This window comes from Myotis lucifugus, unplaced genomic scaffold, assembly GCF_000147115.1.
Source record: "Myotis lucifugus unplaced genomic scaffold, Myoluc2.0 scaffold_185, whole genome shotgun sequence".
Classification (NCBI taxonomy): domain Eukaryota; kingdom Metazoa; phylum Chordata; class Mammalia; order Chiroptera; family Vespertilionidae; genus Myotis; species Myotis lucifugus.
Window position 1 is genome coordinate 2,538,751 of NW_005871233.1, and position 18,626 is coordinate 2,557,376.

Sequence of the window (18,626 nt, forward strand, 5' to 3'; positions counted from 1 at the left end):
GATGAGTGTATTTGTTTACCAAAAAAACATGCACTAGACCAGTGGTCGGCAAACCGTGGCTCTCGAGCCACATGCGGCTCTTTGGCTCCTTGAGTGTGGCTCTTCCACAAAATACCACGTGCGTACAGTGCGACTGAAACTTCGTGGCCCATGCGCAGAAGTCGGTTTTCGGCCTGGGCGAGTCTATTTTGAAGAAGTGGCGTTAGAAGAAGTGGGGGGTGTCGGTGGGTCGGGCAACGGGAGACGCGGCGGGTGATTTATGCACGAGTTGAGTGAGCCAGTCAGTCAGCAGTCTCATTGTGCATGGTTAGTGCTAGTCGCGTCCGCAAATTGCGAGCGGGTGACAAAAGTACCTACTCAAAAAAATTATTAAACTTTATATGCCATAATATGGTTATAACCATATCTACACTAATAAAAAAAAAAGTACCTACTCGAAGCATAAAGTTACCTGTATTTTTCCAACCAGCTGCAAATCCTACAGGTATTTTTGTCATCAATTTAAGAATTGTAATCTTTTGTGATGGTGGCTTTATTATTATAAAATGAAACATTTTTTTAGGTATGTTGAGATGGTTTGGACATATAGAGAGGATGAATGAAAGGAGATAGACGAAACAAGTATACAAGACGAGTGTGGATGGGAGAGTTGGAAGGGGTCGACCTCAGCGGACGTACCTCAATCAGACTGAGGACGTTTTTAGCAAAGGCCAGCTTAGGAGTACCCTAATTAACTTAATAACAATGTACCTACCTATATAGTTTCAGTTTAAAAAATTTGGCTCTCAAAAGAAATTTCAATCGTTGTACTGTTGATATTTGGCTGTTGACTAATGAGTTTGCCGACCACTGCCCTAGACTGTTCATAGCAGCATACAGTAACCCCAAAACTGGAAACAGATTGGGTGTCCACCCACAAAAGAATGGATAAACAAAATGAGGTTAATTCATACAACAATAAAAAGGACCAAATTACTGACACATACAACAGGGATGAAGTGTAAGAATGTGATGCTGAATGACAGAAGCCAGACACAAAATAACACATCAAGTAAGGGTCCATTCATATAAGTGCAGAACAGGCAACATGACACTATTTGTTTAGGGATGCCGTTCTAGCTTGTAAACTAGGCATAAAGAAAATCAAGACAACTATCCAAAAGTCAGGAGAGTGGTTAGATTTGGGAGTAACTGAGAGGGGGCGCTATTTCTGGGAGCTGACGGTGTTCTATGGTGATCACACCAGGCTCTGCTTTGCAGTTGTTATATCATACTGCATAAAATGGATTGAACATATTTTTCTGTATTTCCTTGCGGATCCAGAAGATACGGGGGAGCCAAAATTGGGCCTGCTGGCTTCCAGGACTCCCCTGACTCCAAGGCAGGTCTGCCTGGATTTTCGCCTCATGAAGGCTGGATTACCAATGAGTAAGGAGGAGGAATCTGGAGTCAAGGGTCCAAATTTCAACCCCGGGCTCTGCAGCTTTTTTGCTATGTGGTTGCAGGCAAGTGCACCACAGTGCACCCATCTACACAATGACCCAGACCCTGCTGGAGGAGGGACAGGCACCCCAGGAGGGAACAGGGAAGCCCGGAAAATTAAGGGGGGGGAGAGTGCTGGAGTTTTAGGGAGTACATTTTGCACAGAAGAAAACTGAATGGGAATGGACTCACTGTACTCTATGATCAGCTCTGAGCAGGGAGGAGGAAGTGACTGAATAGGGGGTTCTGACTGCACTGGCAGGTTTTATTTTTTTAATTGATTTCAGAGAGGAAGGGAAAGAGACAGAAACATCAATGATGAAAGAGAATCACTGATCGGCTGCCCCCTGCAGACCCCACTGGGGACTGAGCCCGCAAGCCGGGCACGTGCCCCGACCTAGAACCAAACCGAGACATCCTGGTTCATAGGCTGACGCTCAACCACTGAGCCACACTGGCTGGCCAGGTTTTATTTTTTAAAACAGTCACTGAGTATATGGGTATCATTCACTTACTCTATCATTATGTCTCAAACACTGTATAATTATTTTAAAATTTCTTTAAGATATTTTTACTTTCATCTGTCTTATTTCTCAATGGTTTCCAAACCATAGCTCCTGCAGAAGCTGCATCTCACAGTGCTGGGGGTCAGATTCACGAGAGGCGTTCTATAGGGTGGTGCAGGGCCAAGCGGAGAGAGGCCCTGGATGACGGCCTCGTCCTGGCTGGCAGTCTTGGGAAGGGTCCGTCCAAACCTGTTTCCTCATCTGCAAAACTAGCTGGGTGGTTCCTGCCACTTAGTAAGGTTGTGAGGCCTAGATGAACTCTAGTGCTTCTGTCCTCACTCCTCCAGTCTGGGACCCTGGGACCACCTGAGTCAGAGCCCATCCCTCCTCTGCTCCAACCCTCTGGTGTGCCCAGGTAACCCAGCGTAAAAGCCGGTCCTTAACAGGAGCCCCAGGACCCTATAAGGTCTGCACGGTCACCCCCTTACTTCTCCAAACACACTCCATTTCAGGGGTACCTGCTCACACCCCTACTTCTGGGCCCTGACACATGCTGTCTCTGTCAGGAGGCTCCTCTCCAGGTATCCACATGGCCCCAGCCACTTTCTTCAATCTCTGCTCACTTTCTTTGAGAAGCCTTCCTAACATCCTTAGACAAAAGTACATCCATCCTACCTCCCCATAACCTTTATTTTTCTCCATAAGCACTTATCATCACTCACGTGATTGTACATATTTACTAGCTTATCGGTTTATTGTCAACCTCTCCCCACTGTGATGTCAGCATGGTAAGGGCAGGAGCTCTGGCCTATCTGGGGCAGCACTGGATCTCAAAGCCTTGCACAGTACAATGCAGGGTACACAGTGACCACTTAATATATATTTGTGGAATGAATATGTACCAAGTAAAGCTCTGTGCCCAGAACAGGCTCAAAATAAATTAAATTTTCATTTCTTCGCCATTTGTCAGATCCTTTTTCTCCCGCCTCCTCTTCCTGACCTGGTTTCTACACCAGGCAAGACAGATGGGATGAGGGAGGCAGAAGAGGAGGCTGAGGCTCTGCGTCTCGAGGCACTTGCGAGAGCAGGGTGAGGGCTCCTTCCTGGCGCTGGGATACCCTCTGGGAGCTCTTTCACCTGCCTCTAATCTGCGCCTCACCTGCAGCTCCAGCGGACTTGCTCAGGAAATAACTTCAAGGATCAGCATCTGCTTGCGGGAATGGGGTCGAAAGGCACGCGGTGGGCAGAGGGAAATGACTCCCTCACTCTCCATCCGCAGCTCTGCAAACTGCTACCGTGTTTATAAGAGCACTTTAGCAAAACTGATCATGTGGAAAACACACATGTCCTTGGAGGAACTTCTGCAGAAAATGCTTATGACAGAGCACAGAGGTGTTTCTCAACCCCAGCAATAGTACTGTTGGGAACTGAGTAATTCTGGCTGTGGGGACTGCTCTGTGTACGGTACGAGCCTTAGCAGCATCCCGGGTCTCTACTTGCTAAAGCCAACAGCACACCCTCCCCCGAACTGGGACCTTCAAAAATGTCTTCAGACATTACCAAATACTCCCTGGGACAAGCCACCCCTTTGGAGAACTGCTCCTCTGAGTATTCTCGCTGGACTCGTAAAACCCTGGAAGCGACCTAATGTCCAAAACAGGGATCTAGTATTGTCATAATGGTCCATATGATGTTAATACTAAAAAGAGGGAATGCCTATATAGCATTTACCACATGCCAGGCACACCTAAGTACTTTGTACATGCAAATTCAACCCTCACAGCAACCCTGTGTCCACCCTCTGGCAGACACTTATACTATTACCTCCATTTTAATGAAAAAACTAAGTCACAGATGTGAAATGATTTGCTCCCATCACTGGATCAAAATGTATGGAGCTGGAATGGGACCCCAGGCAGCCTGGCTTCCCCACCACAATGCACCACATCATGGCCTTTGGAGTTAGGCAGACTCAGACTCAAGTCCCTGCTCCCTGACTTTATAGCCTTTCCAAGTCTCAGTTTCCTCCTCTGTGCAATGGGGCTGCGAGCAGTGGCTCCTTCAAAGGCTCATTCATGGAAAGCGCTCAGCACAGCACCCAGCCCTCAAAGAGGGTCCAACTGACAGGACACACCATAGCATCTCATGCACAAGAACCACTTGATGGGCCGACACTGACCATCAGCATTCAATGTGCTTATGAAGCAACAGAATATCCAACCTGATCTCTTTTCTGAAACAAATGTCGCCTCAACTCTGACACACTTATTTTTTCACCTGCTGACATTACTGAGATTGACATGCATCTGACAATTCATGTATAAATTTGATCTAAAGCATCCTTTTCAGAAAAGCAGTTATACGACCAACAATGGAACTTACGGGAAAAAGTATCACAGACTGGGGGGCAAGAGGAGGTCTATGTTTAACCGTCACATGCGTAGAAGGAATTGTGCCCAAGAGCCAATAGAGGAAGAGTAACAGGTACAGCAGTCAGGGTGGCCTCGGAAACCAAATGCATTTCAACCTCAGTTGTGAGGTTGGGCTGTGTGACTTTGGGCAAATCACTTCCCTTTTCTTTGCCTCAGTTTCCTCATCTGTATATTAGATATAATAATAGTACACACTGCCAAGGCTGTTGTGAGGATTAAATGAGTTAATTCACATTAAGTTCTTCAAACAGAGGCCAATACAGCAACGGCTCAACACCTTTCCAGCATCACTATTTCCTCTGATGGGTGGAGACATGGGGACCTTCACTTCCTATATTACACATTTCTATAATATGTGTATTTTTTACCTGTTCCACATCCTTGGTAAGAAGGCAGCATTAAAGATACTTTTTTTCCCTCTTAAACACCACACACTTTCCCCAGCTGCCCCATCTGTTTACTTGGAGCAGGTAGGACTGGAGGCAGACTGAAGATGTGGGTGGGCTGCCAATGACACCGGGACAAGAATAAGTACCACAGCAGATTTCTTCTCTTCCCTGCCACCCGCCCCGACACCTACCCCCTCACCCTGCCACCCAGGGCCTTACAGCACCCACAGAAATCATGTCAATTATTTGAGTCTGCCTAGCCGTGGGCTCTAAACATGCTGAGAGCACCATACCAGAGCCAGAGGGGCCCTACAAACACAGCTCAGACCCTGCCCCTCCCCTGCTCAGGGATCACATCCAAGGCCTTTATGGAGGCTACAAGAGCCCATCTGAAAGTGGCCCCTGCCTGTTCTCCAGCCTCATGGATCATTGTGCTCCCCCACACACACACACACACTACCCTCTCAGTCCCCTGAACACTCCTTGCTCTTGCTGAGGGCCTTTGCACGTACTATCCATCCTCCCCCTGGCACACTGCTCACTCATCTGTACCTGCCAAATCCTCATTTCCTCAGGGGAGCCTCCCAACAGTCCGCTGGCCCACAACAGTTCAGACTCTCAGAGCTCAGCCTTCCTGTCCCCTCACGGCACTTACCTCTACTGTGCTCAGTCACATGTATGATCATCTGAGTATCAGTGCCCGCCCCCACCCCCCACTCCCCGCACTGGAATGAGAGCTCCACAAAGTAGGGACAGGATCTGTCCTGGTCCCCACTGTGTCCCTAGCCACACCCAGCACAGGCCAGGCCCAGAGCATTCGTTAATGCAAGGGAAGGGTGGCAAACAGAACCACAGCTTTTGAGCTCAAAATTCTGCCAAGTGAAGGTGAAGCAAAAAATCCTGCATTCATTTATTTCACAAATAGGGCACCCATGCTGTGTCAGTACTGCTTGGGTCACCGGGAAGGCAGCAGTGACCAAAACAGAACTCTCTTCCCTGGGGGAGCTTACAGGGATGGGGATGGGGATGGGGATGGAGGGTGGACAGGCATTAAAATAAGTAAGTAGGCAAATTATACAGTACTAGAGGCACGGTGCACGGATTCGTGCACCAGTGGAGTCCCTCAGCCTGGCCTGCGCCCTCTCACAATCTGGGACCCCTCGGGAGATGTTGGACTGCCAGTTTCGGGCTATCCACGCAGGCCAGCCCAAGAGATGTAGTAGCACTGCTGTGGAGGCGCTTGCCAGCCGTGAGCCCAGTGTCTGGCACCCATTGGTCAGCTGAGTGGCGCTCCCACTGTGGGAGCACACTGACCACCAGGAGGCAGCTCCTGCACTGAGCGTCTGCCCCCCTGGTGGTCAGTGCGTGTCATAGCGGTCGTTTGGTTGCTTATAGGCTTTTATGTATAGAGATATCAGAAGTTGACAAATGCTATGGAGAAAAGCAGCACATAGAGGACTAGGCGTTGGGAAGGGGGCGAGGGTTTCTTATTTTGTATACAGTTATAAGGAAAGTCTCACTGAGATGGTGAAATCTACGCAGAAACCTGAAAGAGACTGGGAAGCCATGTGGAGACCTGGGAAAGAGTGTGCCAGGCCCAGGAGGAGCAGTGCCAAGGTGTGGCCTGCGTGAGACACAGTCAGGAGGTGGTGGAGCGGAGTGAGGCACATATGGCTACAGAGGAAGCTAGGGGCCTGGCTGGGCAGGAACTGGGAAGCCACTGTAAGGGCTGTGGCTATTTCTGGTAGAGAGATGGGGAACTGTTGGCTTGAGGAGGAGCCACATATGGAATCCCCTGACCCCGGGGAGGCAGGGGCTGTATCACAGCCTTCTTCTTAGGAGTTGACCCCAGAAGAAGCCCTGTGCACTGGCCTGACACTCCCACCACCTGGCGCACTTGGCGACCATGAGGACATACACTCTACAGATGGGGAAACTGAGGCTGGGAAGGATTCAGTGAGTACTCAAGGACAGGCAGCCAGGACACAACCAAGAAGACTGGATCATACTGTCCTAGCTGAGACTCTTCTACCTCCCTCTGCTCTCGCACCCAAGACACCAAGCCCTCCCACCTCCTAGCTAGCCCACCCTTACCATACCTGACACCCTGAAGAGGTGGGCTGTCCCTGACAAACACATGCACACACACACACACACACACACACACACACACATACACACACAGCCCCCAGCCTGGCTGAGGGGGTTCCTCCCTCACAGGCATTGCACCACAGCATCACCTGCTGCCTCCCTGGCCAGGAGCTCTGAGGCAGGGTCTTGTGGCCTGCGTCCCATCCCATCAACAGGACACCTGGGAGCAAACAAGCAGGGTTCCATCCACGGCTAGTGGAGGGGCAGAGAAGTAGCAGTACAGTTCCCAACAGTACTCCATGTTCCTGAGTACTCACAACATGCCTGGTCTGGATTAATACCAACCCTCACAGCAACCCTGAGAGGTAGATGCTGTTACTATCCCCATCCTTCAGAAGAGGAAACTGAGTCCCAGAGAGAACAAATCACATGCCCAAGATCACGGGCGAGTGCAGGAGATGGCTGATTTAGCCAACAGAACTTTCTGTAATATGGCTGCTACGGAGCAGATGTGGCTGCTATGGAGCAGATGTTTGTGGGTGACCTGCTGCTCTCCCGCACTGCCAGCAGTATTGGAATAAACACTCATATATGATTTTTTTTTAATGTGGCTAGTACAACCAAAGAATTGAATTTTCACTTTTATTTAATTTTAATTATTTAAACTTTAAGTGGCCACACATGGCTAGTGGCTAACAGATTGGAGATGCAACTCTACAGAACCTCTGCTAATGAAGCAGCAGAGCCTGAAGGCAGGAGTGAGGGTGAGGTGAGGACCATGACACGCACAGGCTGGAGGGGCCAAGAAGGACCCACACAACGGCATCCCTCTTGAGTCCTGACACACTCAGCCCAGAGAGGGGAACAGGGCGCGGATGCCCAAACCCACACCTGGGTCCGGCTGATTCGCATCCTGACCACTACTTCCAGGCTGCATGAGTCACTCTGAACCTTAGCATCCTCATCTATGAAATGGGATCTTAATACAACCTGACCGAGGAGATGCATATGTTATTTCAAAAGATGTTTTTTCTTGCCTGGCCGGTATGGCTCAGTGATTGAGCGTCGACCTATGAACCAGGAGGTCATGGTTTGATTGCTGGTCAGGGCACATGCCTGGATTTCAGTCTCGATCCCCAACAGGGGGCGTGCAGGAAGCAGCCAATCAATGATTCTCTTTCATCATTGATGTTTCTCCCTTCCTTTCTCTGAAATCAATAAAAACTTTTTTTTTTAAGATGGTTTTTCTTAACAACCTAGGGTCATCATGGGGACCCAATGAGTCATGCTTCACCCACAGCTGGGGATGAGGCCAGCATTTTGGAAGACACGCAGCAATTACACAAAGGCGAACTCCAAAGTCAAGGGACTGCCTGAGCCTCAGTTAGTTAGAGTTATGGAAGTGGCAGCTAGTGAATACTGTCACTAGTTGACTAGAAGAAATCATCCAGATGATTCACAACATGCCTATATTAACTCGCTGAAAATACCATCTAAATCAGTGGTTCTCAACCTTGGCTGCACATTAGAATCACCTGGGAATCTTTTTTAAATCCTGATTTCTGGGCCTCATCCTCCAGAAAGTCTGTTTCTTTGTTACTAATGTTGTGGCCCCACCCCATACCAAAGAAACAGAATTTCCGGAGGATGAGGCCCAGAAATCAGGATTTTAAAAAGACTCCCAGGTGATTCTAATGTGCAGCCAAGGTTGAGAACCACTGATCTAAATGAAAACACAGTTTAAAAAGTAGACAACCTGCAAACACTATCCCAAATCACATGCTGAACACCTGCCGCAGCCACCCCCAGGTCTTTAGAAACCAGTTTGAGAAGCATGGCCCTAGGGGGCCCCAGACTGCACGCAGGACCTGTGCCCTGCCACCCTCCCCTCTTCTGCTCCAGCCACAGGAGCCTATGCTAAGTTTTACCACCACATCGAGGTACCTTTCCCGTGCTGTCCTCTTGCCTGGCCCACTCCTTTGGGCTTTTATGTTCATGTCCTGATGCCTCCCCTCAGGAGCTTTCTCCAAGCTCCCCTCCTGCCAACCAAGGCCAGCTAGATCTCTGTTTCCTTCCGCAGCCATACCCACCGTGAGCACTCGAAAGGCAAATGCTACTTCTCTGCCCCCTCCACTAGACTGTGTGCCACTCCCTGGCATCCAAAAGTATACAGGGCACATAACAGGGACTCATAAACTATATGGTGAGAGAATGGAATATACAAATGACCAAAAACAGCCAAGGGCTGACACCAGAGGCCATTCAGGAATCAGACGCCAAGGCAGGGCATGGGGAGTGCCTCCCACCCTCACCCCTTCCCCCTCGCTCTGGGGAAGGAAGGGACTGGCCGAGGCCAGGGCTCCATGAGCATAGGGGGTGGAGAGAGGCAGCCGCATCCATCTCCTAAGCAAGCATCAAATGGAGCAAATTCAGTCATTTCTGGGACAACTGAGGCCTACTTTGTGCCAGCTCTACCTAGGAGAAAAGCAAAAAGATCACTAAAATGACAGAAACAACCCCAGAAACGGTGATCATGACATTGGTAAGAGGCAGAAGAGTCAGTCTTACTAAGGCAGACTTGACCCCAACCAGAGAGAGTTGGGTTCAGATTTTATGTCTGTCACCTATGAACACGTTGGGCAAATTCAATCACCTCCCTGGGCCTTCGTGTCCTCACCGGTGAAATGGGGAGAACACTGTGCTGAGCTCCCTGTTGTGGTGAGTCCTGGTGAGGGCACCACATAAACCCGCGAGCAGTGCCTGGCCTAGAGGGGCCGCTCTGCTGGCTCTCAAAACGCAGGCTCCTGTGTAGTTTTCTGTGCCGCAGATTCCTACCTACAAAATGGAGGTGACTGCTGCCCACCTCACAGGTTACTATGTGTCTGAGCTAACATGCAGGAAGTGCTCGGAGCCATGTCTGGCTGAGCAGGGGCTCAGCAATGGGTGTGATTAATTTTTCTGTACGGAGTCCTCCCCCGCAGGGAACCTCAGCTAACTGGCCTGCCATCCCCTCCCAAGGCTCCAAGCACAAACCACTCTCCCCACCAGCAAGCCCAGGCTGGTGCATCCAGAGCCCCCGCCTCACAATCTCCACCAGCAGAGGCAGCAGCAGCAGCTCGGATCCATCACGCACCTTCCCAGGAGGCCCGTGAGGGGCACTCTAACAGGTTAGCTCCGATTCCTCACTACAGCCCTGGCAGGAAGGGTCGCATTTCAGCGGAGCAAAATACACCTTAGAGCAGTGGTCCCCAACCTTTTTTTTGGCCACGCCCCACCTAAGCATCTCTAAAATCCTGATGCCCCCCTGTGACACACAATTCTTATTCAAAAAGTGAACTCCTATTCATATGGAGGAAGCCTAAAAGGCCATTAACTTTGTCTAAACAAACTTCGAAAGAACATGGCATCCATGAAAGAGAAAAATAAAAAAAGAAAGGATAGTTGAAGTACTGAGGAAGAAATCACTAAGAAATTGTTAAAAAAAGAATATAAAGTGATATGAAAAATAGCAAAGTTTCAAAACATATAATAGAGAACTGAAATGCATAAGTATGTCACAATATATATTTATATACTGTATATGAGGCCCCTAGAACCATAAGAAATGCAAAAAGTTCACTGTTAATAACTTGTTCTTGAATTGCCCCCCTTAAAAATCAAATTGCCCCCCCGGGGGTGCCCCACGTTGGGAACCACTGCCTTAGCGAGATGAAGTAATGTCTCCAGGGATCCCCATCAGCCAAGGGGGGAGCCAGGAGGAGAGCGCACACCCAGGCTGGCTGCCCCCAGCCCAGACCACTTCACAATGAGCCACCAGATGAAGGCGACCTGAAACCAGGCTGGGAGAGGTTGGGGAGGGGGGCAAGGGAGTGGCAGCCACCCCAGTCCATTCGGAAAAGGCCCATGAGTTGACAGACCAAGACAGGCTTAGATTTCTGGCCTCACCCTTAGAGCATCTGTGGACGAGCTTCCTGGGCAGGACAGCTTCCTGCAGGGACCTCTGACATGTCGTCTCCCCTCAGCCCTGGCTCGCTGTTCCCTGCTCCACGAGCCCAGCACAGCTGGGCCTTGCTGTGGGTGCCGAGTTGGCAGTGGGTCCTGCCCCCAAGGGGGCCAGGCTGAGGTCCCACCCCGCCGCCCCTCCCACACCCGTTCCCTCTCTCCCTCCCTCCTGGTGCTGCTCCGAGGGCTGTCTCCCCAAGCTGGGCCTCTCACTGCTTGGCTGGTTGTCCAGAAGAGCCTGCCACGGAACCACCCCACCGTGCAGCCCAGAGGCCTGGTGGTTGGGAAGTCAAAGAGAGGCCCAGGAAGGGGTGTCCCTGGGTCCCCCAGAGGCTTGGAGACCAACTGCAGAGGACATACTTTCTCCATCCTCCCAAGCCAAGGACATTCTGAGACCCCAAGCATGTGCTCTGAGGGGCTCTACTCCTTCCGGGAAGACACTGCAGAACGAGCCTGGGGAAAACAACAGCAAGGCTCCTGCTCACTGCGCTAAACCTTAGGTTTGAGGCTCAGGTGCAGAGTTAGAAGCTCTCCTCACCCACCGTTACCAAGAGCCTTCCTGGGCTGGGGGCACACTGTCCAAATTCAGAGCTTGGCCCCAATATTGCCAGGTTGGGGGACCCAGCACAAGTTACCGAGACTTTCCAGGCCTCAGTTCTCACCACTGTGAAGTAAGAATCATAGCTAATTCTTTTTTGGTCTGAGGGGTCCTCATTTAAGTCCTCCCATGGCTCCTTCACCACACACCAGTCCCTACCTACACATCACCTCCTCCGGGAGGCCTTCCTTGATCATCCCAGCTAAAACATACTATCAAAGAATAATAAAGAAAAAATTAAAAATGAAATCAATAAATAAAACATACCAATATCCCCACACTCTCCTTCCCCTGACCCCCATTCTCCTTGCTTTCCTAACACTGATCGCCACTTAATGTCCTATCACAGATTTGTTTGCGGGGCACCTGTCTCCACTAGAAGATAGGCCCACAAGGCCTGGTCTTCCAAGTTCTAGAGCAGCACCAGGAAGGGTGCAGGCCTCAAGCACAAGCTGAGTGGAGGCAGAATCAGCAGGTGTGGTTTTATCAGGTATTGCTATAGTTCTGCATCGTTACTTGATATTAGTCCAACTATCTGGGTTGGGGAGGGGTGGGCAGCTAATCAGCCCGTTGAGCCTCCCCGCATCTGTCCCTAAAGGGAACAGCCATGGGCCCTGGGGAACACAGTGTGAAAACCACAGAGGAGGGAGGCGACCGTCAGGCCTTCAGCATTTCTAAGGCAATGATTCTACTCAAGGGGGAAGTAGGAGGCATGTGAAACTCCCTGACTGGCTCTAAAATCTATCCCTACCTCAGCCAGAAGCCCGAGAACCTCTCTTATGACAAAAGGCACCTGGTAACACCCTAAATCTGACCAAGTTGCTCCTCAGGGCGGGCTGCAAGGCTCTGAATGACCCAGCCCCTGGCCTCCCCTCCCAATACCCTCCCTCACTCACCCTGCCCTGCACCTCACCAAGCTTGACCACCCTGGGACTATTGCACTGTTGTCCCCCCCATAACAGCCTTGAGTTATGTCTGTTAATATGTCTGTCTCCTGTCAATCTCAGAGGTCTTCCTGACAGCCCATCTAAAGCACCAGTCACATCTGATTTTAATTCACTGCCTAGCCCCACTCTTTACCCTGCCCCTTGTTTAATTCACCAAGGGTTTGTCTCCCCTGACTCCATGGGGTAGGGCCTTTGTCAAGTACACCCTGTATTTCCAACACCTGAAGCAATGCCTTTCCTCAGCTCCGCAATGCCTTCAGGATCAAATCCACGCTTCTCAACTAGACCTACCAGGCTCTACGAAGCCTGGCCCAAATCCATGAACACTTCTCCAACTCTCCCTACCCAACCTTCCACCTTACAGCCTTCAAAAAGCCTATTCCTCATCTGGGCCAAGGCCATTCCCACCACTCCTGATGGCTGTGGTGAAGATTCAATAAAAAACACATGTAAGGCCGAAACCGGTTTGGCTCAGTGGATAGAGCATCGGCCTGCGGACTGAAAGGTCCCAGGTTCGATTCCGGTCAAGGGCATGTACCTGGGTTGCGGGCACATCCCCAGTAGGAGATGTGCAGGAGGCGGCTGATCGATGTTTCTAACTCTCTATCTCTCTCCCTTCCTCTCTGTAGAAAATCAATAAAATATATTAAAAAAAAAAAAAAAACACATGTAAGAAAGAAGAGGACTTAGCAGAGGCCGACATCTGAAGAGAAGCTGGAATTTTTACTTCAAAGGGGCTCTGGGCAGCAACTATGTGGAAGACAGATGGGCCCAGGGCACTGCATTTGCCAGTTTTTATTTGATTATATGTCCCTCCCACTCCCAACCCTCATCTTGAAACCGAAGATGCTCATTTTGGCCAAGTCCTCCTCCTGATGTTATCTGACAAGGCTCTGTAACCTGAAAAGGGCCTTCAAAATTCCAGCAGAAATAGTAAGACTTACAATTGCTAAGATATCCTAGGGCTCACCATGTGTCATATACTCTTCTTCGATATGTTATTTGTAGGCTTACTGTTATGCCTTCCCAATTATCAATGCTTTCCACAAATTAACCCATTAAACCTTCACAACAACCGATCAGGGGAGAGTTTTCATCATCTTATGACACAGATGATGAAAAGGGTCAGAAGGGTTGAGAACCCGCTCAAGGTCACACAACCAGCAAGTGAAAGGGCTGGATTTGAACCCTGTGCTCTGATTCAATGCAGCTCTTTATAGAGGTTACAGATCAAGACACCAGATTCCTGGATCCTAGCTGGGCCAAGCTGAAAGGCTGGCTAGCAGGGTGCCAGAAAGAACTGAGAATGGGGGGGAGGGGGATGTTTGATGCCCTCAGTACTGCTGCCTAAGCATTTACACAGTGCCAGGCACTCTTGGAGGAGCTTCTCATGAATTAACTTATTTAACACTCACAATAGCCTGAGGTGGTTGCTGTTTTGAGCCCACTGCACAGAGATGAACACTGTGGCCCAAAGTCACACAGCCAGAACATGAAAGTGCCAGAACTTGCATACATGGCCACTACACCATCCTGTGTAGAGACCTCTAACAAGGTGCCCTGGTAGCTGGGTCACCCCCTGCATATCACTCTCTTTCCCCAGTTCCCAGCACATACTCTGCCCTGGGTTAATAAATGCTCTGGCTCAAATCTGAAGATGGACCAACTTCTACCAGCAAGCCAGGACTGCTGGACTGGCTGCCAACCGAGGTGCTCACAGTAGCCCTAGGCTCTGCAGATGAGAGGAAGGAAATACCCACAGGTGCAGCTGGCAGGGTCCAGGGCAGAAGCTTGAGGTGACAGAGACCCACTCCAGCTTGGACCCAGTGAGCTAGGAGTACATGACACCAAGGACAAGCCGACAGGCATTCAAACCCCGGCTTGACCCCCTAGGTCTGATGGACCTAGGGCAAGGTAATTCCTCCTCTGAGCCCCAATTTCTGACTCTGCAAAATGGACAGAAACACCATATTCACCCCTGGGTGCAAATAAACCAATGTCCCAGTTACTTGTTGACAAGAGGTTCACTCTGAGGCCAAACAGGGCCAGGGATTCACATCCCAACTCTACCACTTCTGGCTGTGAGACCTGGGGCAACTCATTTCACTTCAGACCAAGTGTCTCAGTTTCCTCACCTGTAAAACAGGTATCACACTTCTCCTTACCTATAAGGATCTATAAAATGGGCACAGCCAATACCCAGCCATAGAAGTATTTTGAGATTTAAATTACATCATGTGTGTAAAAGTCCTGTCATATGCCAGACATACGGTGAATGTTCAATAAACACGGCTATTCACTAGCTCTGGAAATTATCTGCCTCTCTGTGCCTCAGTTTCCCCTTCTAAAATAGATCATAACAACAGTACCTATAGTTCTAGGATGTGAATATTCAGCCAGTTGATCCATGTGAAACATTTTGAACAGCATGTGGCACACAGAATGCTCTCAATAAATGTCAGCCGTCAATCTCATGGTTATTGTTTTTATTGCTGCTGTTATCCCCATCAGGCAAACCCTCTAAAACAGTGGTTCTCAACCTTCTGGCCCTTTAAATACAGTTCCTCATGTTGTGACCCAACCATAAAATTATTTTCGTTGCTACTTCATAACTGTAATGTTGCCACTGTTATGAATCGTAATGTAGATATCTGATATGAAGGATGGTCTTAGGCGACCCCTGTGAAAGGGTCGTTCGACCGCCAAAGGGGTCGCGACCCACAGGTTGAGAACCGCTGCTCTAAAATTAGCAGAAGGAAACCAGAGAAACTAACTCCTAGAGAAGAAAATTCTAGAGCCCCCACGGCCTTGAGGCCTTGAACAGACTCAGCAACCATTCTCTCCCCAGAAACCACAATCCAGGAAAGCCCACCAGTTTGGAAGCTGATGCTGTGGACCTTCTGAACAGCTCATATTTGCTGGGTCGGTCAGGGACTGCAGCCTGCCTTCGGGAACTCCAGACCCAAGTGCAAAGGTTACCAGGCAAGCCAAGGTCACAAGCTGGCCCGGAGAGAAGGGGCAGTGGCCTCCCATCTGCAGTTGGCTGCTCCAAGCACCCACCCAGCGGTCACAGTGAGAAAGCAGAGCTGTGGGGCGTTTAGCTGTCCCAAGTCCTTCAAAAGAGCAGTCTTCCTCCCTGGCTCGGGCTGGGCCAGGGGCACCCCAACACAAGTCCCCTTGGCTATGCAAAGAGGAACAGCTGGGAAAACAGCGCTCAGCCTCACTGCCACCTAATGGTGAGGCCAACTGTTATCACCTGGTGGGGAGCGTAAACATGATGGGCGCCTGGAATGCTAACCAGGGAGACACGGCCTCACTGAGGACAGAGGGGCCGCTGTCTGGGTGGTGCCTGGTTCCTTCACATCCACCATCAACCAAGGTCAGGCCCTAACTAAACTCCCCATGCTTGTGTGAGGCAGGAAAAGGGGAGAAGGTTGAATGGCAGCCCATGGAGGACCCAAGTACTCCAGTCCCCGCCTCTTGCTGAGCCCAAGCGGCCTCCAGATCAGAGGAAGGGGGTCCTCAGAATCCCAAGGAGCAAGACGTCCCCAGCCACCTTGCCCTGGGAGAGAGGTGTCCCACCAAACACTCCTTCCTCCAAAGTCTTCAGCAAGTCCAGGAGTACAGCTCCTGAAATCCAAGCTCAGTACCCCTTCTGCTCCCTAAATGGAGCCAAAAGCTCAGAAAACTTCCAACAGTGGCTTCTAAGCTATCTCCCACAACCATAGAAAGATCCAACTTGCCACAGAGGTGTCTGTCCCACACACTTTACCAGTAAAATAGCGTAATAATATGAAAGGGTTCTGGGGTAGACAGCAGTTGTGTCCATCCAGTTCCCCACAAAAACGTAAGTTCAATAAAGGCGGATCCTCCTCCAGCTCAGGGTAAACCCCAAGCCCCACCCACCAAACACAGGAGTAGAAGCCCCTCCTGATCACTAGCGTTACTATCCTCCCAAAACTCTCCCCTCACACCCACTGAGCCTGCCCCGTCCCTCACTCAAAGCCTCCACACATCACAGTCCTCCCACTTTCATGGACGGCTGTGTTCTCAGGATGGCTCCCCCGCAGCACCCAGTGGTATAACCCAGACGGCACTACCAGGACCACACTTGGTACAGCTCCCTCCCCAAAAGCCCCCACCTCTCCCAACGCGTAACTGGAACTGTTCCCACGTCCCCGAGTAGGTACAGCCTCCTACGCTGGGTAAGGCGCGCCCCTTCAATGGCTTAGCGCTCGCCCACCAGGCACGCTCTCACTTCACACCCCACGAGTTCTACCCCAAGCCCACACATGCTAGGGCGCGCGTCCCTAGCCCTTCAGTGGTTCGGGCCTCGCACTTGGTAGGCGCCCTCCCCCCCCCCGCCGCTCCAATGGTACGACCCGCCGCCCCCGCCTCTGGCCCCTCAGGGCTAGAACTACCGCCCCCGCGCAGCTGCCCCACTCGGTCCCGGAAGGGGGGGCTCTAGGACCAAGATCCCCGCCCGGCAGGCACTGGTGGTACGGCCCAACGCGGCACTGAGGGGTGGGGGGGAACGGACGAGACCACCGCGGGGGGGTGCGTTCGGGGACACGCACTGGCGCACTCACCTGTCACCGGCAGCCGCCCAGCCTCTCCGGCGGGGCTCTGCTCCCGCCCATCGCCGCGCTGCGCTAGGTCCGCTCCTGCGTTTCCTGCCGACGGTGGCGGCTGTGGCAGCAGCAATGCCTCTCCGAAGCTAGACCAACGGGTTCGCGCGGCGCGGCCCCCCCGCCCTCCTCCGCGAGCCCCCGCTTACCGCCCCGTCCCACCCTCTGGCCGGAAATACCGCCTTCTCCCGCCACAACAGGAACTGACGTAAAAGCGAGAACTAGACTCGGAGAGCGCGAGAGCGCAAGCGCAAGGAAAGGGAAGAGGCGGACTCAGAGCCGAGCGCCTTCGTACAATAGGCGAGTTTGGGCCGCTGTGCGTTAGGGATGTGCCTCGCGCAGGCGCCAGACGGAAAGAACGGGTAGGAATGAGCAGGCGCTGTAGCTCCGACTGACGCCCGCTTTCCCCAGAGGCTAGCCGCAGTGATGTTTCCCGGCAGCCCCTGTTCCTTATTTGCATAGGCTTTGATCTCGTTTTACGCGGCTCTCGCTTTTCTTCCTGGGTCCAAGGCTCTTAAAGAGCCCTCGACTTGGGGCCAGGAGAGGTTGCCTTTTCAGTATGTCCCTCGTGGTTGAGCTCAGGCTCTGAAACCACACAAACCCAGCTTTGCATTTTCTTGCTGGGCAGAAGGCTGCACTGTTTTTTCTGTGCCTCAGTATCCTCATCTGCAAAATGGAGACAATCATATCTGCATAACTGGGCTATTGGACTATTTTATGTTAACAATAGTTTATATCAATTAGACATTCTAGGACTCCAAAATATTCTTATCTGCTCATCACATATGCAATTAAATATGGGATATAACTTTTTTATGGGGGAACTTGAACCTACAAAGGCCTTAATCACCCTGCAAGAGAAGCGTTTTTTACAAAATTCTGACCCATTTATTAGCTGATGTACCAGACACCTGTCTAAGACATCTGACTCAGTCCCTTCTCTCGTATAGGCTGAATGGAGCATGTTAGATCTTGAATTTGTGTTCTAGTATACCACACTGCTGGGCAAGTATACATTGGTTAGGGCATACTTCTCCTAGGAGGCCTGGTTGGGATTGAAGAATCCTGGGTTCACCTAAGTGTGAGAGTGTCTTGCACAAATCCTGCTCAGGGGTGAGCCTTAGATAAACCTAATGCTGGAACTAGGCCTTAACTATGGGTTTTCAGATTGGAACTCACTGCTCTGTATTCCTAATTCATGGTGTTGCCCCATCACAGTGTCGATAACTCTGACCAATGCTTACGCCACCACAGCCCTAACCATTTCAGTCTTACTGTCTGGTGACAGGTTTCTCTCCTTCACTGCACAGAGTCCCAAGACTGAAAAGACCAGGACAGTTTCAGTCATCACTGTGTACTTAGCAAAGGGCCTGGCACAGAGTGGGCCCTTGGGGAATAATTGTTTCAAGAATTAGCCCTTCTGCTCCAATCTGGACTCAAGGTTACTGTGGCCTACCCTCTTTGCTCCTCTGCTTACAGCCCATCCCCCTACCTCTAAGTCTTCTTGGGCAACTCAAATCCCAGCCCCTCCTAGGGCACAGGATGGATTAT

At 50.8% G+C, this 18,626-nt stretch overlaps 1 protein-coding gene across 1 annotated transcript in view; it reads right to left on the reverse strand.

The window, feature by feature from the left end:
- AKT2 (AKT serine/threonine kinase 2) overlaps nt 1-17,189 on the reverse strand; it is a 53,144-nt gene extending 35,955 nt beyond the window's left edge. The window contains exon 1 of the mRNA XM_023760572.1: nt 17,037-17,189. The gene's annotated coding sequence lies outside the window, so the exon portion shown is untranslated. The remainder of the gene's footprint in view (nt 1-17,036) is intronic.
- Nucleotides 17,190-18,626: the final 1,437 nt, after the last annotated feature.